Source organism: Narcine bancroftii, chromosome 1 (assembly GCF_036971445.1).
Source record: "Narcine bancroftii isolate sNarBan1 chromosome 1, sNarBan1.hap1, whole genome shotgun sequence".
Lineage (NCBI taxonomy): Eukaryota > Metazoa > Chordata > Chondrichthyes > Torpediniformes > Narcinidae > Narcine > Narcine bancroftii.
Window position 1 is genome coordinate 383970751 of NC_091469.1, and position 16994 is coordinate 383987744.

The following is a 16994-nucleotide window of genomic DNA, read 5'->3' on the forward strand; positions in this document are numbered from 1 at the left end:
TTGCTGCATTTTCTGTGCCTGCCCCCCCCCCACCCACCCCAGTGTTGGTGATTAAAGCACCAGTTAGTGTTTGGTGCCTCTGCCGGCTTGTTGGGCCACGGTTGTGCCCAGTTGGAGTTGGGGTGCGACACCTGGTTTATGGCAGACTAGTTTTCGCGTTTTGTACGTCATAGGATAACATCTGCTCTGGCCGTGACCTTGCGTGGGTCTGAGAAATCCTCATCTGCTGACAGGAGCTGTATGTCGTCCGGCATCTGCTCTAGGGAAGCCTACTCAAATATGAGGCACGTCTTGTGACCCTCTGCCAGTACGAGCATTTCGTCCATGAGGGCGGATGGTGCTCTGTCTCCTAGGCTGTCTAGGTGCATGAGCCTGGCGGCGCGCTGGTGCCTGGACAGGTCGAAGGTACTTAAGAGGAGAGCTGGGTATTTACCTTTCTCTGGGGGGTCGTGTATCAGGTCATCCACTCTGGCTGCGGTCTCTTGGTCAAGGGAGCTGACAACTTGGTAGAACATTGTCAAGTCAGAGGTGATCTGCCGGAGGTGGAATTGCGCTTCCACTTGCCAGAACCAAGTATGTGGGCAAAGCGTCCGGAAGATCGGTAAGTTTATAGCCACTGCATCGACTGCTGCAATGTCCATGATGTAGAGTCCAGAATCGTCTGGGCTCGTCAGGGTCACCAACTGTAGTGGTAGCTTCAAGGGGGGGAAACGAAAGAAGGAGACTACACACTGGAGTCAGTTTCATTTCCAACGGTTTATTTGAAAAAGCCTGCACTGTGCCTTATAAGGTGGCTGTCAATCCCGACTCTGCATTGGTGGCGACGTAATGATTCAGCCAAGTGCGCAGGCATAGTCCCTCTGTCCACGAGAGAAGTAAAACCCAGCGGCATCATCTTGACGTGGCTGCTCCACTGCCGTGCAAGCACTGAGCTGGTTTGCCTGCGTCACCACAATTTATAAATTTAAAACCACAAAAATTCAGATACATTACTATAAATAAACTTCTAATACTAATATATATATATATTATATATACATATATATATATATATATATATATACACACACACACAAGAAATAGAAAAAGATAGAGAATTAAAAAGAACCTCCTTAATATCCCTCCCCCTCCCCTCCTCCACTAAAAAGAAAAAAGTATAGGACAAGAGATTCATGACAGGAGTACTCCATATTATAGAACTTCTAATGTAAAGAGACATTTAGGAGCAAGGGAATGTCTGAGTTTCATTTAAATATTCATACCGGCCCTTATATGGGCACCATATTTTCCAAAATATACAGTATTAATCTCCCAAGTTATAAGTATTTTTTTTCAAGTGGTATGCAGCTCCGAATTTCTGTATGCCATTTTTGCATTCCCAAATCTGTATCTGATTTCCAAGTTATAGCAATACAATTCCTAGCTTTTGCTACTTGATACATACTCAAATTTTAAAGAAATTAAATGCTTGTGTTAGGATATTTTTATGAAAAGGGAAAATGGTGAGGGGTTTCCTTGGAGAAATTAACATGGAATTATGATTTAGGAGATTTTCAACTCCTCAATTTTATGAATTATTATAAAGCAGCCCTGTTGTGATTTATTAATCCAATGCATGATTTAAATAAAATTCCAGCTTGGTTGAATCTAGAACTCAGTAAAATAGGAGCAGTAAATCCACAACATTTTATTTATAAACAGAATTCAAGATTATTGATAGTAAATGGAGAAACTCCTATTTTGTATTTAATTGAGCTTTGGTAAAAGGTTGATAAAAGGAGGAGGTTTGATGTCAGGGAAAATGCCATTATTTCAAAGTAGGTTTATTCAATTTCCTGATTATCTTCTTGGGTTTTCTCATGCGTTATTATACTTCTCAAGTACCTCATTTGCTTCTTGTTGCCTGTGCCAGCTATACACCTCTCTCTTCTTAAATGGATCCCCAATGTCCCTTGAAAGCCATGGTTCCCTAAGCCCGTTAATCATATAATCATGACAGGAACATAGAAGCTCTTTACTTGGAAAGTTTTGCCTTTGTAAACCTTCCACTTACCAGGCACATTGTTGCTAGAAAACAATCTATCCCAATCTACGCTTTCTAGATCCTTTATTACTTATTCCAATTTAGAATCTTAGCCTGAACACCAGACCTATCTTTATCCATAATTATCTTGAAATTAATGCATTATGTTCACTGGACTCAAAGCATTCCTCTATACACACTTCTGTCACCTGTCCTGCCTCATTCCCTAATAGGAGACCCAGTATTGCACTCTCTTATTGGTATCTCAATAGATTGATTTAGAAAACTTTCCTGACCATATTTGACAAACTCTAAGCCATGCAGTCCTCTTGCAGTATGGGAGTCTCCATCAATATGAGGAAAATTAAAATCACCAAATATCAAACTTTAATGTTTCCTGCATGTCTCTGCTAACGACCTGCATTTGTTCCTCCAATTTTCACTGACTCTTGGGCAGCCTGTCATTAATGTGGTCATCCCTTTCCTGTTCCTCAGTTCCACCCATATAGCCTCAATAGACAAACCCTCTCGTCTGACCTGCCTGAGCACAGCTGTGATATATTTTCCTGACAAGCATCGCAACTCCTTCCTCTTTCATTTCTCCTGCTCAATCTCATAAAAAACTGTGGCTTCCCTCTACTGATATCAACACAGCCCTTGCCCGCATTTCCATTATTTTCTGCGCATCTTCCCTGGCTCCCTCAGCACTGAGGGACAACAAGGACAGGGTTCCCCTGTCCTCACCTTCTACCCCACCAGCCTCTGCGTCCAACATATTATCTTCCGCAACTTACACAATCGAAAATGTGATCCCACCACCAAACCTATCTTCCCCTTTCCAATACCGTAGGGACCACTCCCTCCAGGACACTCTAGTCCACTCACTCCTTCCCACTAATCACTCCCTCGATAACCACCCTCATGACTGCAAGAAATGCTACACTTGCATGCACAGCTCCTCCCTCACCACCATTTTGGCCCCAACACAGTCCATCCAAATTAAGTAACACTTCACTTGTGAATTTGCGGAGATCATCTGCAGCACCTGTTGTGCTCCCGTTGTGGCCTTCTCTACCTCAGAGAGACTGGACTCAGACTGGGAGAACTTTTCGTTGAGCATGTTTGCTTTGTCTGCTGCAATATCAGGGACCTCCCAAAGGTCAACATTTTAATTGCACAGACCATTCCCACACTGACATCTCTATTCATGGCCATTTGCACCGTCAAACTCAGGCTACCCACAAACTGGAGGTACAACACTTAATATTCCGTGCAGGCATTCTCCAAACAGACACTATTAGTAATGAGTTCTCATATTTTGTTAAACTCCTCCCTGAGCCTCTCTTCTTTCCTCCAGCTACCCACCCCATTTTCTCTCCATGCAGAGTTCTACCCCATTCCTCCATCACGTCAGTATTTTTCTCTTCTACCCTTCCACTTGTATCCACCTACAACCCCTTGCTTTTTGGCCTGTGCTCCTCCATCTGCCTCTTCCTACCTCCTCCCCATCTTTTTATTGAGGAACCTGTCTGCTTTTTGTTCATTCCTTGGCAAAGGGCTCAGGCCAAAACATTGGTTATCTTTTACTTCCTGTACACGCTGTGTGTCTTGCTGAATTTCTTGAGCAGTTTTGTGAATTGGCCTCGTGTCTGTCCTTTCAAGGTTCATTGTCACATAATAATACATAAAAATGTAATATGCATGATATACTTCAACTTTTATCTGTCTTAAGGTAAATAAAGAGTCACCATGAGCATTGGCTGGTGCAATAGGAGAAAGAGAAGCAAAAGAGAGTCCCTTCAGAGTCACAGTGAGTCACTGGATTTGGCTCCAGACCTTCTGCAGCCTCTGCAGCCACACACATTCCTGTTCAAACCATTGGCAACCTGAGCTCCAGATTCAAACCTCCAATACAATCAGGAAGCCTTCAGCCCCCCAAGGCCTTTTGGCAGCCCTTCTTGCCCTCAGCACCCTCTCCAATCTTGATTCCAATGCCAGGCTATGAACCAGCCTCCAGCAGCCCGTAACCTGTGTGGGTCCTTTGACTGCAAGTTGCCTACGGCCACAGCTGTGTGGGTTTTTTTGACTGGAATTCACCTACAACCGACAGTCTGTGCGAATCCTCCTGCTGCCATGGTCACCTTCCATGCTTCTCCTTTTCAACAGGTGATGTCCTCCCGATTTCTGGTGCTCTGCCAGTCTGCTGCTCCCTCGTACCTACAACCCCTTGTGGTATGTTGCCCAGTATAGGCACTGCCATCTTGCACACAGACTTCTGTGGATGCAGGATTTTATAAAAATATATCCCGTTGGTCCCTTTAACAGCCTGTTTAAAGATTGTATGGAGCCCTCGGCATCAGGACCAGCCAGTCGGAGCCTTTGGAGCAGAGCTGTGTCTCTGCTATCTGCTCTGCCAGATTCCTACCACTGCCATTACAGCAGATCTGACAACGCCGCCATTTTATTAAATCCTGGGATAAAAGTCTCTTGGTCCCTAATAATTTTATACACTACTCATCCCTCACCTTTCAATGCACTGCAGAAAGCTCTCCTTTTAGCTGAATCACCCCATTCCATGTGATGTCCTGGCCAACTTCTTCAGCACGCTCTCCAAAACCTTTTCGGCCTTCCTATAGTGTGGCACAATAATTCAAAGGCTTTTTTATACTCCATCCCCTGAATGATGAAGGCAAGTGTGCCATACACTCTTTTTACCACCCTATCCTACTTTCAGTGTAGATTTACATCCTAGATCTCCCTGTGCATCAATGCTGCCAAGGGTGTTGGCATTAACTGTATACTTTCCTGTTACAAGTGTAACATCTTACATTTTTCCAGATTAAATTCCAAGTAGCTGTAGCCCATGCAGCTCCCTGGTAAACTGTCACAGCAGATGGGCTAAACCAGGTGAAGATAGCTGATGCGTCTTCAACCCTTGGTGAGATAGAGTGGCTGCCAATCCCAGTGTGTGAAATCTAGCCTGAGCAGATTGAGCAGAGGAGATCGATTAATGGTCTAACGGTCAAGAAGGCAGGCCAACCAGGCATAGTGGAGCACTAAGAGCATGACGAGACACTTAGACATCCTGGTCATCCATTGCAGCGAGAGAGGTCTCCAGCCCTAATGGTTGTCTGTGCCACTGGATTAAGGTCTCTTCTGCTGAGAGAGTGGGATTGCCACTGTGCAACGGCTGTTCCATTTAAAACTCGATCATGTACAGGTTTCTATTGTGCAATTCATCTGTCAAACCCAAAACATCAAGTCCTGCAGCAATGGGGGAGGAACGAAGCAACAGGTGGCGATGACCACAGGCAGTTGTAGCCACAAACCTGCATGTAGGTGACCTTTGCGCCAGTAATCGTTCATCTGTACCTAGGCTGCAGAGATGTCTGGCAGCATACAGGGAGATAGGGCAGTCCTTTTTAGGACAGCACTGCCCACCCTTCATGAGGGTTGGGGTTAGAAAATGTACCCCTTGTAGTCGCACTAGCCACACAGCGAGCGAAAGAACCACGCAGTCGAAAGTGAGTTGAACCAACTGACTTTAATAGAACTCTTACGCATGGTTAAATGCCTCTGAACCCGATGAGGCTTTGTGACTCCCGGGACCTTTATGACATGAGCTGCCAGGCTGTGTGCTTACCTGCACCTGAGCTCACACAGTCAAATCTGCCACAGACTCCATGAGCCAGTTCGCCTGCTGTGCAGGTGAGCTACCACACCCCAAATATTGCCTGCCCCACAACAGCATCTGGCTAGCTAACCGCAGCTGGCAGATAATCTCTTTAGTGGTCGACATACAAGAAAACTAAATCAAATAAAACTCATTTTTGGAACCTGGAATGTTCGGACCTTGCAGGATAGAGACAAGGTGGAAAGTCCTGAAAGGCAAACAGCACTCAGTGGCTGAACTTCGCTATTATCGCAATGACATCACTACACTCACTGAAACCAGGCTTGCGACAAGGGTTCATTACAGGAAGCAGCCAGTGGATATACGTTCTTTTAGACAGGAAAACCACAGGATGCACGGAGTAGGTTTTGCAATCAAAGCTGCTCTGCTGAGGAATATCCCTACCCAACCCACTGGAATCAATGAATGTATCATGAAGTTCTGCTTTCCTCTCATTAAATCCCGGCATATCACCATTGTCAGTATCAATACACCAACCCTCATGAGTTCAGATGAAGCAGCCAGTCCTGGATGACCTAAACCTGTCGCCTTCAACTGATGAGATCCATAAAGCTATCTTGCAGATTAATTCAAATAAAGCAATGGCAGGATCTACAAAGCCCTAAGCCCAAACGCATTACAGACGTTCCAAGACATCCTGGAAGACATCTGGATCATGGCGGAGATGCCTGGTGACTTCTCCAATGCCCTCATCAAACTGCAGAAACTACAGGCGTATCTCACTGCTGTCCAACACAGGCAAGATTTTCGCTTGCTTCCTCCAGACGTCACTGTCTCGGAAAGGAATCTCCCGGAGGCGCAGTGCGACTTTCAGCCAGAATGGAGTACAGTGGACATGATATTTGCTGTGAGACAAGTTCAGGAGAAATTCATAGAGCAGAACAAGCCTCTCTTCTCTGTCTTCATTGACTTGCCAAAGGCATTTGACACTGTTAACAGGGCGACTCTCTGCGTCATCCTGAGACATTACAGACCCAAGGAAATTCGTGTAGATGATTCAGCTGCTCCATGATGGAATGATAGGACAGGATCTCTGCAGTGGTTTGTGAACATGGGGAGATAAAACCAGGACACTTGCTACTTTTTTTTACCAGCACTAGGAGGCTATGGTGCTGGTAAATGGCATTAATACAGATGGGCACTTGTTGGTATACCGAAAGTCCTGTTTCCACTCTCTATGACTCTGGACATGTGTTTTTCAGAAATAAAATTATTAGGCAAACTTTCCTTCAGTAGAAGGATGCAGGGGAGCATCACAGAATGTCATACCTTTTTCCCATGGCAACAATAGCAAATACCAGAGGACGCCTGTTTAATGGGAGTGGAGGAAAGTTTAGGGGAGATGCCAGAGATAAGTTGTTTACACAGAGAGTGGTGAGTACTTTGAATGTATTGCTTGGTGTGATGATGAAGGCTGGTATAACAGGGACATTTACTAGATTCTTAAATGGGTACATGGATGTAAGAAAAAATATAGGGTTATGGGTGTGAAGTAGGGAAGGATTAGGTTGTTGTGGAGTAGATTTTCATTCATCGCCACAACATTGTGGGCTGAAGGGCGTGTACTGTGTTGTAATGTTCTTCGAGTCATAGATCCACGCAACACAGAATGGAATAAAAATATTTAGCCCAAATCATCCACGCTGACCAAGTTGGAATTTTGGGCGAGTTCCATTTGCCTGCATTTGGGTCCATATCCTTCTAAATCTTTCCTATCCGATTATCTGTCCAAATGTCTTTTCATTGTCATAATTGTACCCATTTTTATAGTTTCCTCTGGCAGGACCACCATCTAAGTGAAAAAGTCACTCCTTAGGCCCTCTTCAGTCTCTCCTCTCCCATCTTAAACCCCTGCCACCTCATTCTAGAATCACCTAGCCTGAGAGGGAGGTGGGGGGGAGTGAACATTTATTTCATCCGTGCCTGCCTGATTTTTATAAACGTCTTCAAGGTCACCCCTGGGCTCCTGGGAAGAGAGATGCAGCCTCTCCAACCTTTGACTCAAAGCCCTCCAGACCCGCAAGATCCTGACGAATATTCTCTGCCCCCTTTCCAACTGACCTCTCACATAGCAGGGCGACCAGAACTGCACACAGCACTGCCAGTATAGTCCCACCAACAACTTGTACGGACGTCGGGTGTTCAACACCCCGTCCGCCCAATGAAGGCAAGGCAATTAGAAGTGATTTTATTGAAGCCTGTGTGTGAATATGGTTGATTTTCTTGGAGAGTGACAAACTCCTTCGTATTTCGCCAGTATCTTAAAAAAAATTTTTCACATTCAGTCAGACAAATTAAACAGAGCAATAATGTACAGCGACTTCCTCACTAACTACGAGCTAACAGGATAACCGGTCTGTATCACCCCCGTCTGTATTTCGCTCTGACAATAAATGCCAATGCTCCAACCGCTCAAAATCTGGGAGAAAAGGACCAGAGAAACGCTTATAAACCATCGCTCGTCAGATCAGCTTTGTTTAATATCTTACCAGCCATGTATCTTTCCTGTCAGGGGTCATTTAAAGCATCTTTGCAAATAAAAACAATATTCACCAGTTGAAAACAAGGTGCTGCTCTTTGTCAGTGAACATTAAGTGTTTAAAACATTGCCGAAAACTAAAGTAACGCCACACACTTAGTTCAGGTCAGTAACCCAGTTAATAAAGACGAACTGAATTGTATCGAGTTGGAGTCACACTAGGAGAGGCTCTTACCAAGTTGGAGTTTTCCTTCGCTTATTTCAAGGTTAGATGTTTCCTCGAACAACCAGGCAGGTTTCAAAGAGGCCAATGTCTTCAGCAGAAATCACCCTCCGGGTTGCCTGAGTTCTGTGATTGGAGCAAAATTTCACCCAAAAGAATGCGTCCCTTGGGTCTTTTAATGCTTCGTTCCCAGTGATTTGTTTTTGACGAGGAGGAATTTATTTCCTTTTTGCTCGCAGCCCTTTCTCGTTCGAGTGCGAAGTCCTGGTTCGATTGCAAAGCGAGGTCTCCGGGTCAGGGAGAGCCCCGCAGCTGCGTTTCTTCTTGCCGGGTCGGGGGGGGGGGGGGGGGGGGGGAACTGGAGCTGCTTCTCAAGAATGCAGGGACCGTGCACTCACAACCACCGTCACTTTCGACATGAGTATCAGTGAAGGTTGGTGGCGGAGAATGAGTAACACACACAGCTCATGTGCAGTGATGATAGGTCTTTACTCCCTGGAGCCCAGAGGGCTGAGCGGGGTGACTTTATAGAGATCTATGAATGATGGATAAAATGAATGCTCACAGTCTTTCCCTCGGGAACCAGTCGGTAAGGGAGACCTGAGGGGCAATTTTAAGGAGCTGCCAGAGGAATCTAGATTCATGCCTAAAAATGTTTGGCACAGACTAGATGGGCCAAAGGGCCTGTTTCTGTGCTGTATTGTTCAATGGTTGTATTATCCCGCCCTGCTAGCCGTCTCCACCTTCACCTCCCCAGCCCATCTTTCTCCACTTGCCCTGTCTGTCTGTGTCTCCCACTCCTTTCAATCACCTGTCTCTGTGTCTCAATTCCAGGCCCTCCCTTTCCCCACCTATCTTTCATCCTTCACCAATCCCCCACTACCCTTCCCTCCTTATATTGACTATCTCCACAATCAGTGAATGGTTTTCACATGAAATAGAGACAGATATTGTCCCTCCAACAGATTGCTTTTTGCTACCTGCCAAATTTTCCTTTACTTGGAAGGGAAGGAACTCAATATAACATTGATCACTGCCTTTTTGTTTACACTCTGTATTGTATTTTAAATTTAGAAAATAAGGGAAAGTTTTATCAATGCCTCAAAAGGAGGAATTCAAAGCCTTTCCTCACTTGGCATTCAAGTTGACTTTCCTTCACACCCTCTAGAGGTTGTTGATGAGGCCAACAGGGACCCACATTCTTAACCAAAGGTGAGATTGGTGGTGCTTGAAATGCCAGTTAGGCTCGTAGTTAACTGGACTTAAGGAGAATGAAGAGAGATGTTAGATAAAACTGGATCTTGCAGAACCAGAGATCAAGGTTCAATCCCTACCTGCAGTGTTGTTTGTGTGGAGTTTGTGTTTTCCCCAGAGAATGTTTCCCCAGTTTTCTCCAGGCTAACCAATGTAGATGGATGTGGCAGGAGAATCAGAGGGATCCAATAGGCATCTAAGAGTGTTATGGTATTAGCACAAGTCATGTAGTAACCATGGAGAGAAATGGTCAGTCAACATTTTTGGTTGGGACCCTTTATTGAGATTAAAACATAAGAATATATGAAAAAGAAGTAGGAGGTGGCCATCTGACCCATCGACTCTGCTCCACCATTCAATGATGTAAATGCACTCAGTTCCACTTATCTTCCAATTCCCCATAACCCTTAACTCTATTACATTTCAAAAATCCATCCATCTCTGTCTTAAATATATTTAATAAGGCAGCTTCTACTGCATCCTTTGGCAGAGAATTCCAGAGATTCATCTCTCCCTGTGAAATGCACATTTCTTCTCATCACCCTCCAAAATCTACTCCCCTGAATCTTAACACTATTCTAGATGTTGTCTGCATGTATCGTATCCTCACGAGGTCACTTAGGCACTTGGATTATTTGGCAGTCTCCAATCAGGGTATCAGTATCAATTTCTCCATTCTTATCTATTCTTTGCATAATTTTTGTGTTCCTGTAAGATAACCCCTCATTTTTCTAAACTCCAGTAACTCTTGTTGCAGGCAACTCAGTCCCTCCTCATAAGCTAACCTTCATGATTCTGGAATCAAATTTATAAAAGAGGGTGCAATACAAAAATATGCAGGAGAAACTCAGCATGTCAAGCAGCACCCATAGGAAGAGCCTGGGCCCTTGACTTTTTTGTTTAACTGATAAAAGAGGATCCCAACCCAAAATGTTGACTGACCATTTCTCTCCATGGATCAGCCATGGATTCGCTGAGACTTTTCAATGCATGTGTACATTGTACTTGTGTATACAACAATAAACTCTCATCTCATTATAATTATGGATTGTATTTGCAAAACAAACTTCAGCTTTTATTTTGTTCAGTGATCACAGTGAATTAAATTTAGAGATACACCGCAGTACAGGCTCTACCAGCCCATTAGCTCATGCTGCCCAAATGCACCCACATGATTAATGAACCTAGTGACCACATACATCTTTGGAACGTGGAAGGAAACCAGAGCACCAGGAGGAAACCCATGCAGACACGAGGAGAATCCACAAACTTCTTGTAGGCAGAACTGGATTCGAACCCAGATTGTTGGCATTAACCACTACTCTATCCTTTGAAAGATGCTGGAAAACTGGAGCTACATGCAAAGTGCTAGAAGAACTCTGGACTCACATGCCTGACCCAGTGATTCCTTCCAGCACTTTGTGCGTTGATCCTTCACATGGTGCATTCCATGGCCATTTCAAGTTGTGGCTACCTTCCCCATTTGTTTTCCTACTCCGGTGTTTATTTTAATTTTTAATCAAGAGCGACAGCATGGTAACAGGTCCTTCCAGCCCACAAGCCTTTGCCACTCAAATACACCCATAATGGGCAATTAACCTACTCATTCTGTATGTCTTTGGAATGTGGGAAGAAACTGGAGCACCTGGAGGAAAGCCACTCAATCATGTACAAACTCCATACCTAACTAACACTGTAATAGCACTGCTCTAATCTTGCTACTCTGAAGTTTTATTTTCTTATGGTTAATTATGTTAATTTTAACATATATAATTTATGTTGCAAGCAACTCCATAGAATTATATTCTCTATTATCATTGTAGGGAAGCTGATTATTATTGAACAAGCTGATGTACTTTAGGAAAACAACTGGAATTTATGTGGAGATTTTAATGTAACAAACTTTTCCAGCTGCGTCATGGGAGGGAATCAAATAAAATCTGATACCAAGACATGTAGGGAGTGGAAGCACCAGTTCAAAGAAGTTTTTCAAAGGACAGAAGCAAAATTTTAAGGAAGGAATTCCAGAAGTTGATTTTTCACATGTTCAAGGGGGGGATGAATTCATTTTGAAGCAACAAGAGGCCTGCTGACAAGTGAATCTTTGGGGAGTTGTATTGTACAGGCACAACCAGGTGTGAACAGGAGGCCATGGAGAGATTAGGAAACAAAGCTGAGAATTTTTAAAATTGGGATTTACAATGAGTTAGCACCAGGCAAATCATGGTCTGGCTCATTCTTTCAACTGCATTTTAATGGATAAGTGATTCTACCTGGAGGAGACAGGAAATGGTCTCTGAAAAGCAAGTGTGGGGAGATAATATTCAGGTTTACCCATCTCTGAGTTGAATTAGGGATGAACCCAATTAAATGGGAGCATCTGGAAATTCCAGCAACTTTGTGAATGGGAAGAAAGTGCTCAGCTAGGCAGAAGTAAGGGTCAATCTAGTTTAGATTACATCAAATACATTAATAGATGAGTTAATTAACCAAAATATTAAAGCTTAAATACAACTTGGTTTTTTCTCTTTGGCTTGGCTTCGCGGACGAAGATTTATGGAGGGGGTAAAAAGTCCACGTCAGCTGCAGGCTCGTTTGTGGCTGACAAGTCCGATGAAGGACAGGCAGACACGGTTGCAGCGGTTGCAGGGGAAAATTGGTTGGTTGGGGTTGGGTGTTGGGTTTTTCCTCCTTTGCCTTTTGTCAGTGAGGTGGGCTCTGCGGTCTTCTTCAAAGGAGGTTGCTGCCCGCCAAACTGTGAGGCGCCAAGATGCACGGTTTGAGGCGTTATCAGCCCACTGGCGGTGGTCAATGTGGCAGGCACCAAGAGATTTCTTTAGGCAGTCCTTGTACCTTTTCTTTGGTGCACCTCTGTCACGGTGGCCAGTGGAGAGCTCGCCATATAACACGATCTTGGGAAGGCGATGGTCCTCCATTCTGGAGACGTGACCCATCCAGCGCAGCTGGATCTTCAGCAGCATGGACTCGATGCTGTCGACCTCTGCCATCTCGAGTACTTCGACGTTAGGGATGAAAGCGCTCCAATGGATGTTGAGGATGGAGCGGAGACAACGCTGGTGGAAGCGTTCTAGGAGCCGTAGGTGGTGCCAGTAGAGGACCCATGATTCGGAGCCGAACAGGAGTGTGGGTATGACAACGGCTCTGTATACGCTTATCTTTGTGAGGTTTTACAGTTGGTTGTTTTTCCAGACAGAGTGAAGAAAACTAAAGACATGGGGGGGGTCCCAGATTTTGTGTTGCTTGGCAACAGCCACCATGAAATTCCACTAGCCTGATTATGTATTGTTGCCTGATTACAACAGCTGACTGATAAATTTCCAATGGATCCATTTTTCCCTAAAATCACATGACTTCCAAGATTTAGGGGAACAGAGACTGTAAAAGTACCGGGGGTGGGAAGTATCTGTGCGATTGATCCACAATATGATGCCACAGGTAAATGGACATTGCATAACAATGGAATAATGCTCACTGCCTCGGAGGTGACTGTTTTGAGATTTGTTAATGTTAGATGGTGTTGGAAAATTTAAAGCCATGCACTTGTATGTCTTGTGAGTTCCTCAATCCTCTATGGAGGTGACAGAATTCTCACAGGCCTTTGTATCAAATGAAGGGAATTGGATAAAAGTCTGAGTTCTTCATTCCTCAGCAAACTGCTGATTGGGACCTCACTGTGAGAGATAATAGAATATAGGAAGTAAAGCTAGTATGAATGAAATAAGGAATACTAGACTAGATTAGAGGAAGTTAAGTAAGTGCTGAGTAGGGATGAGTGTGAGGAAGGGTTACGCAAGTATAATAGAATAAGGGTCTTATAGTGATAGACAGAATTAGCAAGTTCTGCATATAGAATTAGTAAGTCCTGGGGGTTGAGATGTGTGAATAAGGACAAAGGCAGATTCATGAAATAAGGGGATAATGACATGATGGGACCCAGACAGGATACCCCATGGTCTTTCAAGTTTACAGAAACTGCATATAGGCAGACAGAATTACCAAATGCCAAACCAATCCAGGAGGCAGAAGAATGTTAGGGGGGGGGGGAGGGTACCTCTACACTGAAATGAACTGTATAAAAGTTGGGTGAGCACCAGTATGTGTGTGTATTCCCAGGGTAAGGGGAAGCACCCAACTTCGCATTGTTGTACAATAAATGTTCTTTGTTCTCAATTTTTGTCTCGAGCGAAATCTCTGAAGGTACTTCTGTTTCTCACATCACGCTAGAACCTGGATCAGGGATCAACACTGATCCTCTATACCTTGCACAAATAACTGCTGTGGAAATCTCACACAGTGCTTCTGCTGTGCTGCCACCTGTTCACCCTGAGTCAGGTGCATTACAGGTGGGGGTTACTGCACTATAGATAAGTGAGATAAAGAGATGCAAGAAGGACAGGGGTTTATGCCACAACCTTTGCAACCTCAGCACATCCCAAAGCTGCCACAAACAACTTTGTATTGTGATCCCAGTGGTCACATGGGGAACTTGTTGACCAATGTGCACATAGCAATTTCTTAGAAATAGCAATTGATATTCAGATAACTTGTTTCAATGAAAGTGCAAAGGAGGAATAAATTCCAAAATAATTCCACTTCCTTGATATCTTCCACTTTGCAATAGTTAAGAAAGTCCACCAAATGCTTCTATTTTCTCAGAAAACTAAGGCAGTTTGGCATGTTGCCACCCTGGCCTTCAACAACTCCCACAGGTACACTATTGAAAGCAGACTTGCAGGAAGCATCACAGGATCAGAGAAGCTACAGAAAGTGGCAAAAGCATCTCAAAACATTCATGCAAACTTCTCTCCCCTCCATGGACTCCATCCACATCTCCTGTTATTTTGGAAAGGCAGCCAACATACTGAAGGATCCATCACACCCTGGACACACTAACTACTCCTTCCATCCACTGGAGAGAAGATTCAGGAGTGTGAAGTCATGCACCAACAGGTGTAAAGACTGTTACTTCCCCGTAGCTATCAGGCTTCTGAATGAACTGTTTGTGGGTACTCTCATGCTAATTAATCTTTTTCATTGTAACTCTGTAATTGGACTCTTGCTCCTTCCTCTCCTTTGTACTGCTGTAGGAATGTTAAAGTTGACTTTTTAGATAGCTCACAGAAGAACCCTTCTCACTATATCAGGCATAATGTGACAAACTTGAATGGTCCCATCGGGGCTCATCCAAAAGGCCACATTCCAAGCACTTCTCAACCTGCACTGCATTGGCTCTCTTTGCTTCTCTCAAAATCCCCTCCTCTCCTTGATGAAGGTCTCAGGCCCAAAACAATGGTTATATATCTTTGCCTTCTCTGGATGCTACGGAACCTGCCGAGTTTCTCCAGCACTTTTGTGTATTTAATACAATCACAGCGCCTGCAGACTTTCTTGTTTCAGTCAACTGGTGCTCCAGTTTCTGGTGAGGGATGAGAACCCACAATCTTCTGACTTGGTGCAAGATTATGACTGAGCAGATGTGAATTAGGTATGGTCACAGCACAGAGGAAGAATAAAAGATGCCAAGATGCCAAAATCTGTAACAAAATCCTGCAGCGTGGGTTTAATTTCATTAACATTCCTTGATATTATTGCAGACTTGTAATAGAAAGCTGGAGCTACAAACAACAGCTTTTCCTGGTAAGACACAATATAATGGATCACTCTGATTAATGAATGTTGACTATAATCCAACAGTAACCCTTGCATAACTTAAATATTTATTGAAAAATCAATGACTTCATGGTCAATCTTGACCTATGATTTAAGTAAAGTCAGACAGATCTAGGAATTGTTGCCAAATGAAATAAACTGTCTCCGCATTCCTTTAAGTATTTGGGTTGTGATGTCAAGTTTTCAGAAGATAGATTCAGCTTCTTATTGTGTTTGAATACACAGCTGTTATTGGAAGTCATTACCATGAAACCCATGCCTCCGCTTTTCCTTGTGATTGTTGGATATCATCCCATCACCCACCCCCCTCACTGGCTATGAACTTGACATGCAGTCATTACCACAACCTGAGGGTGGCAGAGAAACAAGTATGAGTCACATGGCCATAAATGTGTTTGTGAGCACTTTTTTGTTCCTTATTAAAGAGGAACACATTTCTCTTGATAGCCTTTACTAGGCTCAGGGAGTGATTTAGAGTCATTGGGTTACTAAGTTCTGCAGTACGAAAACAGGCCCTTCGGCCCGACTTGACCATGCTGATCAAGCTCATCTCACTTACCTGCGATCTGCCCATATCCCTCTCAACCTTTCCTATTCAAGAATCTGACTTTCAATTGTTACAATTTTCCCCACTTCCTGTGACAGCTCATTCCACACACCTACTGCCCTCTGAGTGAAGAAGGTGCCCCTCAGGTCCCTTTAAATCTCTGACATTAAAATTATGCCCTCTATTTTTAGATTTACCCACTGTCTCTCCGTCCATTCAAAATAAGGGGGGTTTGTCATTCAAGCCTGAAACAAGGAGAAATATCTTCTCCCAAAGGGTGGGGAATCTTTGGAAATCTCTGTCCAAGAAGTTTGCGAGACTCAAAGCAGAGATCAATGGTATGTTGGATATTAATTGGGAGTTACAGTTAGCAGAGTGATTGAGCACATTGCTATTACAGGTCTAGCGACATCGGTTTGAATCCAGCGCTATCTGTAAGGAGTCTCTATGTTTTCCCTGTGACCTAGGTGGGTTCTCCAGGTGTTTGGTTGCCTCCCACCTCCAAAATGTACGGTAAGTTAATTGGTTGCAATTGGGCGACATGGGTTTAATGAGCCAAAAGGGCCTGCTACTGTGTAGTATCAGTGCTTCTGTGCTGTATTTCTCATTCCCAGCTTGGCAGTCCTGCAACTCCTTCATGGTAACAGTAGGTCAAAGATATTGTGTGATGGATGGAAAAGGTCCTCAATAATTCTTATTATCAAAAATCTAACTGATCCTTTCACTGTGACTCTGTAGCTGAGCCCTTTATCTTCCACTGTGTCCAGCTAATGCTAAATTTGACTTGCTTGACTGCTCACTGAAGGGCACTTCTCACAGTACCAATTATTGTGTGATAATAAAGGATCTCGATAAAAAGGTTAATTCGACTGACCATTTCCACCCATGGATTTTACCTGACCTGCTGTGTTTCTCCAGCAGCTTCTAGTGAAATAATGAACTTGAACTGAATTTAGTTGCGTGAGGTTAAGGAAAGATGTTGATTGAAACCTGATATCCAGAATGGAAATATTGATATGAGATCAGCAATCCCTGTTGAATTCATTCTAATCTGCCAACTCTTAAATCTTTATGTTGATCAGC

General features: G+C 43.9%; 1 protein-coding gene across 5 annotated transcripts in view; it reads right to left on the minus strand.

The window, feature by feature from the left end:
• LOC138751357 (atypical chemokine receptor 4-like) overlaps positions 1 to 8760 on the minus strand; it is a 71288-nt gene extending 62528 nt beyond the window's left edge. For 2 of the 5 annotated variants that reach the window (XR_011349863.1, XM_069913535.1), the window contains exon 1: positions 8432 to 8760. The gene's annotated coding sequence lies outside the window, so the exon portion shown is untranslated. Of the gene's footprint in view, positions 1 to 737; positions 942 to 4548; positions 4654 to 4851; positions 5347 to 8431 lie in introns of those variants that run through there. The other 3 variants (XR_011349860.1, XR_011349861.1, XR_011349862.1) reach the window with 3 other exon arrangements.
• Between the last annotated feature and the right edge of the window lie 8234 nt (positions 8761 to 16994).